Genomic DNA, 17,876 nt, shown 5'->3' with positions numbered 1-17,876 from the left:
GAGCTGTGAGGGGAGCTAAGAGGAAATGAGAGAGATAACTAAAACACCACAGGAGAAAGAAACAGGATGGGGAAGCAAAATATGGAAAGATAATATTAAAAACATGTGCATGACACAGAAGCAATATACCTGAAAACTGGTATACCACAAAGGTATACCATAATATACCATATTATGTTTCTTTATGTCTCATTTGCCAGACATAAAGAGACATAATAGTCAAAAACAAGACACAGATAGAAAGGGAAAGAGAGACACAGAAAAATAAAATATCAAAGAACAAAAATTATGCATTAGGAGAATATTCAAAAGTCATATAAAGGAAATTTAGTAAAGGCAGAATAGAAATTCCTAAAGATGCCAGAGGGAAATATAAAAATTTAGGAAGAAATGCTATAGAACTCAATCTTTACCATGCCAATATTAGCATGTTGTCTCTGAAAAAGACTTATTTACATAAGAAAATTGAAATCAGTCTCCATCTAACTTTACTTAACATGATACTTTCCAGGTTCCTCCATGTAGCACATATTTCATGACTTCATCTTTTCTCATGACTAGTAATATTTCATTGTGTATAGTACCATCCTTTATTCAGTCATCTATTCTTGGACACTTAGACTGTTTCCAGATTTTGGCTATTGTGGATAGTGCTACAAGGAACATAGGGGTGGCTGTACATGTCTTTTCTCCATTTTGTTTTTTGGGCCCTTGGAGTATATTCCAAGAATAGGGTTGCTGGGTCAGAAGGAATCTCCATTCCTAGACTTTTTTGTTTTTTGGGTTTTGGTTTTCTTTTCTTTTCTTTTTTTTTTTTTTTTTTTAGAAATGTTCATATTGTTTTCCAAAAAGACTGGATCCGTCAACCATGCTACTAGCCATGAGTAAGAATCCTATTCTCCCTGCATTCACACCAGCACTAGTTGTTCTTGTGCTTTTAAATGTGTGCCAGTCTCTGTGGAGTGAGATGATATCTCATTGTTGTTTTGATTTGCCTCTCCCTGATGCATGGTCAGAGGAAGAGAGAGCAACACAGAATGAGCTCTCTGATTTGCCAGACATAAAGAAATATAATAGTCAAATAACGAATACCCCAAAGCAATGGAAACAAAGAACATAGATAGGTGGTATTCAGTAGAAAATTTGCTGGGTGATAAAACAGGGAGAGGATGCGGAATAGTACAGGGAAGGGATAATATTTATGGTGGGGGGTAGCATTCAACCAGGAGGAGGAGATGGTGCTAAAAGATGGTAAAGTGTTTTGTATGAAAGTGTTTTGTATGAAAGTGTTTTGTATGAAACTCTATCAACAGCAGAACTGTAAACCACAGTGCAAATACATATTTTAAAAATCACCTCTTGTAAAAACAAGGTGGGAAGCAAATGGGGCTTTGGAGAAGGGGTTGGTGTTGAAACGTTGCATGCCTAAAACCCAGTCATAAATAACTTTGTAATTTCATGGTATTTTTTTAAAATTTAAATTTAAAAAATCATACATATTTTGTGAAATGATCTAAATAAAGCATTAAGAGGGGGGAATTGGTACCCTATTAGTAGTTCAAAAGGAGTTAATGTGTCTATAAGTAGAGTAGCTGGTAATATTTTATGTAAGAATCTGAATATTAAAACCGGGTATCCAAAGGGAAGGACGATTCCTTGCATCTGGATGCTTTGGCCTCAACCCCAGTTCAAAATCCAGCATTGTAGATGGACCCTTGAGCACAGACAGACCATTTCTAAGCACGGAGCCAGGAAGAGTTCCTGAGCACCACTGGGTGTAACCTCAACCACTGCACAAATAAAAGTGAAATTAAACTAGAAATTAAATATAAATGTTCAAACCAAAGATTCTCAAATTCTATGTTTCTAAGCAAAGTTTCCATGAAATTTTTTCAGAAAATTTCTCAGTCTGTAAGCTCATGAACTGAAACGTAGTGTTTTCAGAGAGGAGATGGCCAAGATCAATGAGAAGATTTTACTTCCCTGACTGCATATCCAAAATTTTGAGCTACAATTCGGGCCAATAGTTTTTTTTTTTCATTTAACACCCTTCTAGAAGCCAGTCAGTGAAACTACCTTATTCTCCTTTGGCTTTTGGATAAATATAGTTTCTTCTTCCCTCTTTAGAACCAAGTAAAAGAGCATAATTCAAAGACTGAAATAACATTGAATTTCATGGGTCTTAAGAAAAATTTCTTCACATCTTAATCGCATTCAAAGGCAGTTTAATTTGCTACATAAATTATATAGATTATTCATGTATTCATTATATAATTACACTGATGAGTTTATACAAATCAGTTAAGCATTCCCACATACACAGTCGAATATATTTATGCGAATGAAAAGATTACACAGCTCAATTGAACACTTAACAAGTCCTGGTCAGTTGTTGGCATGTAGCCTATGTAGTTAGAAAACAAAACAAAAGGTACACTGATTCTGAAGCAGTTACTATTTATTAATGTTGAGAGCAAATGATGGCTGAAGAGGGTAGACCCAAGAGAACAAATGAATCTGGAAACTTTTCACAGAGCTCAGAGCTGGTCCCTAACTCAAAAACATGCTCTGTACTCAGAAAATAGGAAGTCCTGAAAATAGATTTCAGAATTGCTATGGATCAGTGACCTTATGTATTTTCCTTTTCATCTTTCTTGAACAGACATGTTTCTTGTAGTTACCCTTTTCATACCTAAATATTGCATTTAGATGTTTGAAGGGAGGTGGAGAGAGGAGAGAACATCGTTTTAGTTCACAAATCAAGAAGATACTCCCCTGTGCAGCTGCATCTGGGCTGTATCTACATCTGGACTAAATTGAATGATTAAATCTGGGATATAGAGCAATTATTGTAATTGGATGAGATTTTTTTGGGGGGAGATCTTAGGAGGAGAGACTGAATTCTGCATGTGCATGAAAACTAAAATCAGAGGTTCTAGATATTGGTCTATAAAAATCACCTTCTACTCTTCTGTCATCTGTTTATCTATTTTAGCCATCAAATTGTACAGACCCTATTTCTTGAATCTGGGTTCGCCTTAATCAAGAGAATGCTACAGAAGTGGCCCTGTGTGTTTGAGAACCTGAGCTCTAAGAGGCCAGGTACACTCTGCTATTATTTGGAATTTTCTTTCTGCCGCTAAAGGAACCATAGTATAGACTACTAACTGATGAGAGAATGTTCAATAGGAGCCTAGGTAAGCCAGGATCCTAGCGGAGCTGTCCCAGGTTCAGTTCAGCTATGTAAATAAACTCAGGAAGGAACAATAAATAGTTCAGTTAACTCAGAACTGTGAGAAACAAAACAGAATATAAGTATCGTTTCAGGTCATTATGTTTCCAGTAAGGTTGTGCAGTAATGAGTAAGTGGAATATTGTTTCCAACTACATTTCAGATTTTTATAACTCAGTCTGGGAAAGTCGTGGAGTATACTTATTAGAATGTCATTTGAAAATTACAGTGGAGGTCAGTGATATGGCTTAAGTAGTACAGCACATGCTGAGCACGTGCCTAGGTCTGAAGTGCATTCCCAGCACCCATTACTCCTGCTACCTCCCATCCCAAATCCCAAGTACAGTCTGGTCCCTGAACACCATGGGGTGTAGCCATTGTGTTAAAAATGATTTAAATGTGTTTTTGTTAACTAAATGTCATAGGGAATGTGCATACGTAGGGAGAGAGCCAAGGGAGAGACTGGCAACTTCTGCTGAAGTCTGATCCTTTGGGCTGCCAACCTGAAATGCTGGCATATTTCTGTGGACCTAGTGGTGCTATAAGAGAAGATAATTAGGAGGCAAGGAGGAGTTTGGAAATACAACTGTTGCTATATGGTGCAATGAAGAGGTACTGGGCAGTTCTGTCTAGGGAACAGCCTTCTCTAATCTGGGATAAAGAAAAGAAATACTCTAGCTATTTGGACATGAATCACATTGTAGGTGTTGGAGGCTTGATCACTTGATCACTTGACATCCTGTTACTCATCAATTTTCTTGAGTGGGAGCCAGTAACATCTCCATTTATTCCTGTTATGTGCTAGTGTAGCCCTAATGGCATCTGTTTGCTCCAGAAACACGAAGAGCATCAAACTCTTTGTTCATTCTTTTTATTTATTTATTTATTTATTTTTGCTTTTTGGGTCACACCTGGCAATGCTCGGTGTTACTCCTGACTCTGCACTCAAGAATTACTCCTGGTAGTGTTCGGGGGACCATATGGGATTCTTGGAATAGAACTTGGGTTGGCTGCGTGCACGGCAAATGCCCTACCCGCGGTGCTATTGCTCCAGCCCCTCGTTCAGGGTCTTAACGAAGAAATATGACCATCTCGTAGGTGGGCGACCAGGTGTTCTTTTGACGTTTCATGTAACATAGTCGGTAACGGCTCTAGTCCAGTGGTCATCTCCAAATCACATTAGGAAAGATGAAATTTACTTATAAGTGGATAGACATGGAGAGTATCATGCCTTGTGAAATGAGTCAGAAAGAGAGGGATAGATATAGAAGGACTGTACTCATTTGTGGAGTATAAAATAACATAACATAAGACTGACACCCAGGGACAGTAGATATAAGGGTTAGGAAGATTGATCCCTAGTTGGAAGCCTGCCTCATGAGCGGGCGGGGAAAGGACAGCTGGAATAGAGAAGGGATCACTAAGAAAATGATGGTTGGAGGAATTGGTCAGGATGGGAGATGTGTGCTGAAAGTAGATAAAGGACCAAACAAGATAACCTCTCAGTATCTGCAGTGCAAACCGTAATACCCAAAGGTAGAGAGAGATTATGGGGAATATTATCTGCCATGGAAGCAGTGGGAGGGCGGGAAAGGTGGAGGTATATTGGGGATATTGGTGGTGGGGAATGTGCGCTGGTGGAGAGATCATTGTGTGATTGTAACTCAAACATTAAAACTTGTAACCATATCTCATGGTGAATCAATTAAAAAAAAAGACAAAGATCTCCTGCAGCCAGGAGATCCTCCCTCTCAAGGGCAAAATACCACCCAGGGGTGTGTTTCTCCTTTCCTTAAAGTTCAACAACCATTTAAACATTCATCTTAATTCTACTTCTTAATATTAATAGACACAGTAAGAGATACATTAAGCTTGTAGGGTGACTCTCCTGGAGACATCTCGCTTTAGATCCCAGACTGCAGTGCTCAGGCCAGATTAGTCTTTCCTAACCCCAGCAGGGTCCTAATCCAGTTGATACTTTTTAGATCATGACAGAATTTGTCCATGACTGTACTCTTAAGTTAGAATTAAGTATTATGGCTCTTGGCCTGGCCCGTTTTGGTGCCAGGGTAGCTCACAGCTTGCCCTGGGTCCATCCAGTCCCTTGTTGGGACCCTGCTTTTGAAGTGCCAGGAACTTAGGGCAACAGAGGCTTAAGTTGAGAAAACAGATGCCCAGGAGTGAATATTATTCTGAGTCAATTAACTCCCAGGTTACAAAAGCATAGCAATAACTGTTTTCCTGGGTCTATACAAAAAGGACATTACTCTGAAGGAAACTATGCAAAAGGACACAAGGGAAGGAAAAAAGCAATATTTCACTTACAAATACAAAACCAGAGATTTCTGAGGAATTTGACTTTACAAGTCACAGGTGCTACTTGGGGTGAAATAATGATTAACTGGTTGGGGAAGTGGAGTACAGACAAGAGGTTAAAGATAAACACAGAGGAATGGGAGTGCCCGGGAGCACTGTGGTGGTTGTAACCCAATAAACCTAAGCTCCTGTGGCCAGGAAGAAACAACAAACCAATGTTATCCTACACTTGAGCCACATGCTGGGCAACTGAGAATGGGTGGGTGACTGTAGGATAACAATTGACTTGTCTTTCTCCCTTGCCAAAAGGAGCTTGGGTTTATCAGGTTGCACCCATTACAGTGCTCCTGAGTCACTCCCATTCCTTTCTTTATCTGTAACCACTTCCCTCTGCTCTCCTCCCCAACCAGTTAATCAGCTTTCTCCCTAATCAGAATCTGTTAATTTGTAAGGTCAGATCCTTCTAGGACACTGAACTTGTATTGTAAGTTAATATTGCCTTTTTCCTCTTATTTTGTGTTTTGAATAGTTTAATGCAATGTCCTTTTTGTATGATATAGAAAGACAGTCAATATTATGCTTTGTAACTTAGAATTTAATTGACTTTGAATATTATTCACTCCCGGGCATCTGCTATCTAGGCTTAAGCCTCAGTTGCCCTTAGTTCCTAGCACCCCAAAAGCAGGGTCCCGACAAGGGACTGAATGGACCCAGGGCAAGCTATGTGCTACCCTGGCATCGAGATGGGCCAGGCCAAAGTGCCACGATTCTTGACTATAAGTTAGGAGTTTGATCATAGACAAATGCTGTTGTAATCCAAAAATAATGATGAGACTAGGAACCTGCTAGGCATAGGAAAGACTATCTGGCCTGAGCACTGTAGTCTGAGATCAAGATGGCCCTAGGAGAGCAATTCTATAAGCTTAAAGTGTTTCATACTGTGTCCATACAAAATGATTTATAATATGTATGCTTATATATTTGTTGGACAAGGAGAGGAGAAACACACCCAGGGGATTCCGTTCTAGGGTGAGTCAATCTGCTAAATGAGAATCTGTCCTAGAAGTGGCTTTCCCCAAGAGAAAGAACTCTACCGATATTGATTGTGACCACACCTATGTGTAATTGTTACCCCAACCTGTTGGGGCTGGACTGAGCTGTCAGGGTGAGCCCATGTAGACTACACCGTACTACAGGCAGGAACATAGGGAGCCATGAATGTGGGAGAGATTTCTCGTGCGTCCTGACTAGTTTGGATGAGGCTGAACATTTTCCCCCTACAAACTGCCTTCAGTAAGAGGCACTTTTCCTTTTCTCATAGAAACCTGGCTGGTCTTTGACATGCAGATCTCAGGTGCTAGCCAGGCCTAATCTTTGGGATGTAGATTCCAGGATCTAGCAAGACTAGTCTTTGGGATGCAAATCCAAGTGCTTGTAGCCCAAGAAAGGTTTCAATTTTGGAGACCAAAATTACTGGCCTGCAGATGTAAAGAAACAATGTATGTTTTGCTGCCTCAATGTTCTTTCTGTAACTCTTTTTGATAACATCACTGCATTATGCCCTTTAGAGGTACCATGATCTATATAAGGAGATTTTCAGGGCTCTCTAGGGTAACACAGGCTGAGAGAACCTGGGGGGGGTCACAGGTCTGAGAGAAGCTGGGCCATCCATGACATAAATTTCTTTTATGGTATATAATGAGACTGTAAGAATGGGCTGGGAGAGACAGAGGAGAGACAGGAGTGAATAGAGAGAGGATTGGAATAAACTGCAACTAAGACCAACCAGCCTAGCCCTCATTTCCTTCCTTCGCCTGCCCATCGCCAGCTACCTCCCTGGAGTGAGGAAATGGCCTGAGACCACTGAACAGGGGCGGCGGGAGAGATAGACCACTGCTGTCCTTTTGTTTTTCACACAGGTGACTTTGTTGAAGTATTTATGGGCAAAATAGGAACCATGAGAAAATTCTCCATGAGCTCCCCAAGCCTCTTTCCCTTCTAGTCTGGCGCAAGTTGGGTCAGGTACTAATTGAGATGACTGCCCGCATGTGGACATGAGAACTCTATTGCTGCTGTCAATGTGGTTAATATGACCTTAATGGAATTTGTAGGTTGGTGACTTCTGGAAGAATTTATACTGTATTATAATAGCTGTACTTATATAGTTAATTATACTTAATCTATGTTTATTATATATACATACATGATCATGTTGGGGCTAGAGTGATAGCACAGTGGGTAGGGCATTTGCCTTGCACACAGCCAACATGGCTGACCCAAGTTCGATTCCTCTGCCCCTCTCAGAGAGCCCGACAAGCTATCGAGAGTATCTCGCCCACACGGCAAAGCCTGGCATGCTACTTGTGACTTATTTGACATGCCAAACACAGTAACAACAAAGTATCACAATGGAGATGTTAGTGGGCCCGCTCGAGAAAATTGATGAACAATGGGAGGACAGTGACAGTGATCATGTTATATAATTCTACTTGTAATAGTCATATCATTTGCTATACAACATTTTCTTTAGCCTTGTTAGGGCGTGGATCGAGATCTTCCTTTAACGATGAAGAGACTCTGGAAACTGTGAACAGCAAGCAGCGTTTATTGTGAGACTGGCTAGACAGGGTTGAGCTGCCTACCCAGATACACAGGTCCAGCAGGTTGGGCAAGACCCCGAGATTCTCCAAAGGAGATCTTATATAGGCCTTTGCCAGCCGTTACAGCAGAGACCACACATTTCATAGATTTGTAGCAACACATACTTTGCTAACCAATCCATTTACAAGTATATCACTCCTTAGCCTATAGTTTAAAGATCAGCATTTGCTGTCATTGCTTAGGAACCTCCTGTTTTTTAGGGCAGTTCTGGGTCTTGTGACATGGGTCTTGTGCAAGACATCTGGTTATCTGGTCTGACCCCTACCCTTCTCGTGACTTGCAACTCGGGGCACCTGTATCTGAGTTCCTTGCTCAGGGGCAGAAAAACAAGTTATTTTGCAATGCGGGTTCCTGTAAAGAGGATCTGAAAAGGCTATCTAGACCTGTTCCTCACATTCTTAATCTAGGAAAGACAAGTTGGTTAGCGTTCATCTGGTTTAGGGCCTCATTCCTCACAACCCTATCTTGTCACTTTTAAAGATTTTCTGCCTTTTCTCATATGAGAAATCTTAAATATAGAGATTAAGGGACTTTTCAATATTTTATAATAAAAATGATCGAACCAAGATTTGCCTTTAGTTCCTATAATCCTAGTTCCTGTAATCAGGAAAGGATCATTACTTACATGAAAGATTAGGTATATTTATATGATATGTAATACTGACTTAAGCATTTTTATCTATGTGCATACTTGAATATATAAGCACACTTGTATTACCCATTGACACATGGAAATTTATTGTGAAGACATTGTTACATTTACGCTTTTAAGAAAAACATTAAAATGTTATTGTAATATAAATATTTTACTATACAATATATCCCACTAATATATTCTATGATCATCATACTAATGTAATATGCTAAACTAATTTTACTTACTCCTAGATACTTGCTTTTCAAAAATGACTCTTGCAAACACATTTCTGGCATCTAACATAGTTAGGTATTGCCACTACTGGTATAATATCTCGGTTAAAAAAAGGTTATACATCAACAATTTCCAATGAAATAAGCTGTCATCAGCACATTTCCTTATGAAATAATATTCATTAAAATAGGATATTCTCTTAGCTAAAGTGACAGCTCATCACCTTGTCAATTTCCTATAATAATATACACTTTACAATAAGGTGCTAACAGACACAAGGTAGCATTTCAGTCATCTACTATAGTGTCAAAATGGAGACTAGATATACTGAATTCAAAAAGACGATGCCAATTAAATGTATTCTCTCTACAGTGTGCCAGTGCGATACAATATTGTGATCTGTATGTAACCTTGTCTGACATCGGATACCAGTGTTTTCACCACTTTAATTCTTTTTCTTTCTGTTTCTCATTCCACCCTTTCAACCTTTATCAATATAATCTTAAACATGATCTCATGAAATCAATATCAACCAAAGCATATTGTGATAAGACTGTAAGACTTGTCATGTAAGACTTGTTAGGGTTATGGAGATCCAGAATCTAGACAGATGTTATGAAAGCAGAAAATAAAGAAAAAATGGAGGAAATATGATACATAAGATAAGTTTTGTCACAGTAAAATTGAATGCAACAGTTCCTAGTTCAGGGGCCAGAGAGATTGTATAGTGGGTGGAACTCTTGCCTTCCACGTGGCCAAGCAGGGTTTGATTCCTGGAACCCCATATGGTTTCCTGAGCCCACCAGGAGTGATTCCTGAGTGCAGAGCCTGGAGAGACTCCTGAGTACTGCCAAGTACATATCCCAAACAAAAAAAATTCTATGATTCAATATGTGGCACTAAGTCGTCCCCCCAATATCACCAGGTGCAGCCTTGGAGGCCTGCTGGTCCCCAGCACAGTAGGGCCTGAATAGTATTATATTCTTGGGCTCTATTACCAAACTACTGGCCTAGTTGGCCAAAAATTGCTGGAAATGACCCCGAAGGCCCTCTGTACATCACTTGGGAGGACACTCTTCCCCCCAAATATATGGAATCAAAATGCACTGAATAGTCAAGACAGTTCTGAGAATAAAAGGAAGATGGGAGGTATTGTATTCCTCACTTTAAATTTTACTGCTGAGGCACAGTAATCAAAACTGTGTGGTATTGGAATAAATGCAGATTCTCAGAAAAATGGAATAGAATCGAAAGCTTAAAGATAAAGACACAATTAGATATAATAGACACAATCTATGACAGAGGAGCCAGGTGCATGAAATGGAAAAAGGAGAGCTTCTTTAACAAATAGTACTAGAAAAACTGGATAGTCACATGTAAAAAAAATTGAAACTGAATCCATAGGTCACATAATACACAAAAGTTAGTTCAAAATGATTAAAAAACCTTGAGGCAAGGGCAGACCAGAATTCATAAAGTACACTAATAAAAATGTAAGTGGAGTTCTCCAGTAGATGCCCTTAGAGGTATCCTCAATTATTTGAGTTCATTAACAAAGCAACACAAACATAAAAAATATACAAATGGGTGCTACCTCAAGCTGATAATTCATTGCATAATAAAGGGAAAAAGAAAAAAATTCAGCAAAATAAAAAAAAGACAAGCTATTGACGGGAGAAAACATTTGCACAGTATACATAAGATAAAGGACTGATATCTAATGTTTATTAAGTATTCACAGAGATCAATAGAAAACCCAGCAACCCTATCCTAAAATGGGGAGAGGAGAAAAACGGGAACTTTTTTCTAGAAAATAAGCTTTTAAATTAAATCATCGTGAGATACACAGTTACAAAGGTTTTCATGATGGAGTTTCAGTTATACAACACCCTTTCCTTCACTAGTGCACATTTCCTACCACCAATGTCCCCAGTTTCCCTCCCACTCACGCCCCACTTCCTGCATAGCTGCCTCTGTTGCGGACACTTTTCTTCCCTCTCTCTCTCTCCCTCTCTCTGTCTCTCTCTTTTTCTCTTATCTTTTAGCACTGTGGTTTGCAGTATTGTTACTGGAAGGGGACCACATATATCACTTTACCTCCTTTTGATGTAGGAGAGGCAGAAGCAGCAGCAGCGGATCTCTGTGTCCATTCTTGATTGCCAGGTTCTTCAATATTTTCAAGAATGAAAATATTGAATAATAAAGATGCTCAGACTGAGAGCTGAAAGTAGAAAAGTTTATTGGAAAGTAGAAGAGAAAAGAAAAGGAGGTCCCCATGTGGGAAGGAACTTTGTATCAGACTAAGTTAACTATGGCTCTTTGGGTGAGATTTTTATAGGAAAATTAGGTCTTTGTGTGATATAGAATGCAGAGACTCTACATGGTAGTTGGGCTGGTTTGTCTTCCTGGTTACCTGCTTTGGATATTGTTCATTATCTTAGTCTTGTGACTCCTAGTTCTGGGACAGAAGAATAGGACCCTGGGGAACTCCAGGAATATTAAAGATAGGGCCTCAGGGATGGGGTGTGCTTAGTTGATGAGTAGAAATGGAACTGCTGGTTAGGGGAAACTGTGGGCTCCCGGTTTGTTGGCAAGGGATTTGAGGTTTGAAACTGAGGTTTTCTCTTTCACTTTCAGCACTCAGTTTTTCTCCAGAGTAATCATTCCCAACTGTCATTTTCAGAGTGGTCCCTTCTCTGTCTTAACTGCCCTCCCTCTCCTGCTTCGTGGCAAACTCCCTACTATGGACCAGACCTCCTGACCTTGGTTTCTAATGGTAACAGACACTTTTCCGAAGAAAGCATAAGGATGAGTAGTAGTCATATGAAACTTTGCTTGCTATCAGGAAATGCAGAGCATAATGACAAAGAAATATCTCACACCAATGAGAATGGCAGATATCAAAGAAACTAGAAAGAACCAGTACTTATGGGGGAAGTGGGGGAAAAAACCTTCAACCACTGTTGGTGGGAATGTTACGTGACTCATCCTCTATGAAAAAATATGGAGAGAGAGAAGGGGGTAGGGAGGAGAGAGAGTGCACATCTAATTGCTTATACCTAAGTGGTACTCCATTTGGTTTATAGACCACAACTTTATCCACCCATTTGTTTTTGAGCACTTGAGTTGTTTTCAAATCTCTTGTGATAGTGCTGTGATGAACATAGGGGTCATTATCTCTTGGAGTTAGTGTTTTTGTGCTCTTTGGATAGATACCTCAGAGTGGAATTGCTGACTCTTGTGTCATACTCTGACAGAGGTGCTGACATTATATGTGTATAAGGCTTTTTGTGCTTATCAGTCTATTTTTTGGTGAAACACATGGTAGTGAAATTGATGAATCATAGAAAAATGTGTTATTTTGTTTTTAAGAAACCAGTACCTTGTCCCCCAAATGATTTTTCAAAAACCTTTTTGCACATTTATCAACAATGTATGAAAAATTAGATGACTCTTCTTTGTCACTGTCATTTGTAACATTGTTACTGCCACAAGTAGGTTTTGGCTTGTTTATTATGCACTTATTGAGGACAAAAGAGCTTAAAACTAATGGACTCCAACTCAAAGTCATACTACTTAGGCCCTTTGTTATGGAAAACTCTGAATAACTGCTGCTACCTCAGAGAAGGAAGCAAAAACAAAGTGGTCCAGGAAACAAGATAGGGTGGGAAGTGCCTTGGCCCTGATTGTATGTAACCCCACCACCACCACCACCACCACACACAGACACACACTCCCGGGGATTCCTCCAGCTGCCTGGCCAGACCCCCTCCAGCAGAAGGGGCCCAGACCTGCAGCACGGACAATAAGGGGCCCTTGCCAACACTGGGTCTCATCTTCATTTATTTTATGTCCGAGTTAGATTCTGAAGTTTTTGGGATCTGGGCCACTGTTGGGTACCTGGGGAGAGGGATCTGGGAGATCATGGTGAGCAGGGCCTGCATGTGCAAGGAATGGTCCCCAACTAGGTGGTTGTCATGGAGATTGATCCCTCCCAGCTGTGCCAGGTGCTGGAGCTAATCCGCCAAGGATAAGGCTCCTACAATGACTTATCTGATGCCACATGGACAGAAACTATGGCTATTAGCAGATGTGAAGATTCCTTCAATTTTCTCTGGCACAGAATTGGCTTTTTCTGAAACTGGTTCCTTCACCCACTTCAAAAAAGCTGTGCCTGCAGACAGAGGGTTTTCTAACTTGGAGGGTGGATGGAGAACACAGTGAGGGATATTCTAGTCACAGGGCCAGTGGGAGTCTCCCTGAGCCCTTGTAATGCCTGCCCTCTGCCAATTCCTCCAGAAGGAGAAGTGGTGAGGAGAGTTCAGCTTTGGAGGCCTTTGACCCAGGCTCCTGTACCACCCAGCTGCCAGCAAACAAGCACTGAAAGCAAAAATCAGAATCAAATTTCACCTGAAAGATGCTGGACCTGTCTTAGTTGTGCTGGCTTCTTAACTTGGGGTTTCTAGGAGCTTCTGGCATTTTTTAGATTTACCATTAAGGTGTGAGAATCTGACCAATGATAGTATTTTTTCTCAGTACTCCTTTGAATGAATCTTTAAGAATCAAGCAGAAAATCCCCAAGCACCATTACTTCTTTAAATGAAAAGTCTCTTAGATCATAGGTAATATGAACATTTCCTCTGGGTTCTGTGTGGGAACCAGGGCCTAGCAATGCTCTGGAGTCTTCAGTAGCCTCGCTTATCCTTTGCCTTCTGCTCCCCCCTTCTATTACTCACAGTAGTACTTCAGTTTTTGCATTGGAAAACAGCCAGGCGTCCATTTACCTTTGGTGGTTTTTTCCTGGGGTTACTCAGCCCAAGTTACTCCATGACTTCTCCCAGCAGGGTGCTTGGGATTTGCTCAATGACATGCTGGGGATCTATCCCAGGTCTCCAGTGTGCAGTATTCATGCCCTCTGAGTTGTCTCACAGACCATCATTTATTTTCTTTATTGATTACCCAGAATGCTGTTGCTGAACCACAGTAGCTCTGCCACCACCTCCCACCTTCTAGGACTGAGACAGCCCTGTCACTATGCCTCTGGTGCTGCAGTAACACCTTCAGCAATGACTCAGAGTAGTTGGCGGTGGAGATGACGCGGTCACTCATCATGCCTTCTGCAGTGTGAATGCAGGGGCTAGGATGGAGCGCACTTGTGTGGAAGCTGTGCCCAGAGGGAGTCACTCTGCACCCTTTTGAAAGAGTTTGCCTGCTTATGTCTGGCAATTGAGAATCACTTGCTTGGACATCCACATTTGCCAACACAATGGACCTTTGTGATGCGGCAGATGCCTTTTAGGCCCACCTTGCATCACAGGAATATCTCGCTCTCTGTGTGAGCCTGGGGTGCAGCTAGGCCAATAATTAAGTCCTCAGTTATCCTTAAATTCAGTTTGCCTCTCAGAGTGGGGCAAAGTGAAAGCAGCCGGGTCCACAGTTGATTCTTGTGTTATTTCTGGTTGGGAGCACACCTGCATCACTGGAGGTGAGGGTAGAGGGTAAGGTGGGGTTGTTTGAGGCTTACTCATGAGGAATGCAATACCTAGGATGGAACCAGCAAAGCATCTGTCCCAACCATTGAGCCATTCCCTACCCCATTTCCCCATTTGCTTGTGTGTGTGTGTGTGTGTGTGTGTGTGTGTGTGTGTGTGTGTGTGTGAGAGAGAGAGAGAGAGAGAGAGAGAGAGAGAGAGAGAGAGCGCACCCAGTCACCCAGTGTTTTCAGGGAGCTGTTCTTGGCTTTGTGCTTAGAAGTGACCCCCTGATAGTGCTCAGAGTACTGTATGCAGTGCCGGGGAAGAACCAGGGGGTGGCTGTGTTAAGGCAAATGTCTAACCTCTGTACTATCTCTCTCATCACCCCTCACGGCTGTTTGCTCTTTAAGCTTCAGGTTTAGCCCGACCCCAATGTTCTCTTGAGTCTGAGACTCCCGCTTTCCTTCCATAATCTCCAGCGAGCCACGTAGGTCGGGTCCGCTCAGGCTGCAGCTGCTCCTCCACCGCAGTGGCTGCAGGGCCCCAGGTGGGAGGATTTCCGCCAAGGATTGCCCACTGCGTGGGATCTGCAGGAGCCACAGTTGCGCCTCCGCAGAAGGGCATTTGCCCTGGCACCAGGAAGAGTCTATAAGGCAGATAAGACCAGATGCAAGGTTTGTGGCAAAAACTCCAGAATGGGCTCCCCCAAGGGCCACTCTCTGTGCAGCCTACCTGCCCTCTACAGTCGGTCCGCAGGACGCCTTGTGCAGGTAAGGTCTGCAGGGACGGAGCACTTTGCACTGAGTGGGTCACCTGAGGAGCTAGCATTCGCTGCAGCATCTGGTTGGGAAGTCAGAGCGCCCGGGCCTGGAGCTCAGAGCCCATCTTCTCCACTGCCAGCTGCCATGTCCAGGACAGTGTGCCTCCCTGGGTCTTGTCTGGGTTAGCTACCAGCATGGGAACAGAACCCCAAACTCACCTGGGTGCTCGCCCAGCTGCCACCGCTCCCAGCTCCTGCCCTCGGAGCCTCCCGGAACTGTTACCCTGACCTATCATAAGTAGTTGTAATTTAAGTTTGTTCTTTCCTTGGCGGATGTAATTGGTCTCTGATGCATTTTGATTTCAAGTATTTGATGATTTTTTGCTATTGTTGTCTTTTGATGTAAATCCATATTCTGGCTGATTTTTTTTTATCTTGTCGCCTGTTGTTTTAATTAATAGATGTTATTTATAGATTTTGGGAGAGGGGATTTGAGGACCTTACCCTGTCTTGCTTTGGCACTGTTTGTGGTTCTCTGCTCAGTCGTGACCCCTGGTGACCAATTTAGGGGACCAACCAAGGTTGACTCTATACACCTCGTGCTTCCTCCCTTTGGCCCCCACGTGTGTTATTTTAATATCTGAGAACCAGTAATGGGATCATCTGTTTGTCAGTGAATCATGTCCTTTATTCTTGTGTTCTCTTTTATAAATATGGTCAATCTAAAAAAGTGAATTATGAAAATGACTGAGTATGGAGGGCCTGGAAGATTAGTGATGGATTATTTTTTTCCAGAATAAGCTGGGGCTCAGTGTGGTTCCATCTTTGTGAGGATGTCCTGTTTCTACTTTAGCTTTACACTCTAGTCCTTCGCTGTTCAGCTGAATATTTTTGTTGTGTGCAGAACCTCCTTATTTTGTAAGTCTTTTTTTTAAATCTCATTAAAAACAAGAAAAGGGGCTGGAGCAATAGTACAGTGGGTAGGGCATTTGCCTTGCTCGCGGCCCACCCGAGTTCTATCCCCAGCATCCCATATGGTCCTCCAACACCATCAGGAGTAATTCCTGTGTACAGATCCAGGAGTAACCCCTTAGTATCACTGAGTGTGACCCCCCCCCAAAAAAAAACAAAAAAAAGAAAGAAAGAAAACAAAAATCCCCAAACAAACAAAAAATTACCTCTCTGGAACTGTGAAGCTGACAAAAATCTGCCTACTTTCTCAAACTTATACCAGTTTCTTTCTGTCTGTTCTGCTTCTATATATCCCTCCTTGAACTACTTACAAATAGTGGAAATAGACTCAGACTTTCAGGTCAATCATTTGAACTCTTCTCTCTCTGATCTTGTCTTCTTAGGTCCTTAGTTGTCTGCCTTGGTGCCCTTGTATTTCAGTCTTCCCAGAAACACAAACTAGACAAAGTTCTTTAAAAAGCGATTGCCTACTTAATGTCCCTTAGAGGGGGAAAAAGGTTATGGGGCTTATATAATATGAATTAAAATATATGACTAAAATACAGAAAAGCGAGTGGGGATTAAATGAAATTATGCCATTTTATACCACTGTGTTGTTTTTGTATTGCTCTGTGACTAGTGGCATGAATTGAAAGTCTGGTAAATTGTATGCCTATTGCAATCTTGGGGGTAAGTAAGATTACAAGCATAAATGTAAAAAAAAAGTATTGCTAAAAAGTCAAAGAAGTAGATAAAATTGAACAATAAAATATAGTATAAAATCCAAAGACACTAGAGATAATTAAACAAGCACACAAATACATATGAGATAAATGAAAGAAAAAAAAAAGAAAACTAGCTAGTATTATCTACCAATACAGTAGAGTCAAATGGATTAAAACAAATCCATAATTACATTAAAGATAAATGAAACTAAATATGCCACTAGAAAAAAATTATTAGAAATTTTAAGGATAACAAAATCCCTGTTCATGCTGTTTACAAGCTATTTCCTATAATATCTAAAAACAGAAAAGAGTGAAAAAGATACATCACAAAAACATTAAGCATAAACTGGTGAGAAAGTGAAATATAAATCTATACTATTATGCAGCAATTCCATTTCTAGGCACTCAGCCAAGAGAAATGAAAACTTAGATTCGTAGAAACATGTGTACAAGAATGTTCATAGCAGACTTTATCCTCCCTGTAACACACATTTGAAAATAATTCAAAGGTTCATCAATAGGAAAATGGATCAAGTGTTGTACAAATATACAAGGAAATAATGCTTAACAAAAAAGAATCAAAGCTTGATTCATGCACCAGTATAGATAATCTCAGTAAAATATTTGTATGAATGAATCTAGATGCCAAGAGTACAACCTTTTAACACAAGTTCCAAGAACAGGCAAGTGTATCCCATGATAATAAACAGCAGAAACTGCTTACCTCTGTAGGAAAGCAAGGTAACTAGAAAGGACAAAGAGAAAGTTTGGGCATGATGGTAAAATATTTTGTTACCAAACTGGGTTTGGCTAGCACGTGGCCAACCCGAGTTCAATTTCTCCTTCCCTCTCAGAGATCCGAGCAAGCTACTGAGAGTATCCC

This window comes from Sorex fumeus, unplaced genomic scaffold, assembly GCF_029834395.1.
Source record: "Sorex fumeus unplaced genomic scaffold, SorFum_2.1 ptg000051l, whole genome shotgun sequence".
Taxonomy (NCBI): Eukaryota; Metazoa; Chordata; class Mammalia; order Eulipotyphla; family Soricidae; genus Sorex; species Sorex fumeus.
Note: the sequence above shows the minus strand (reverse complement) of the source record.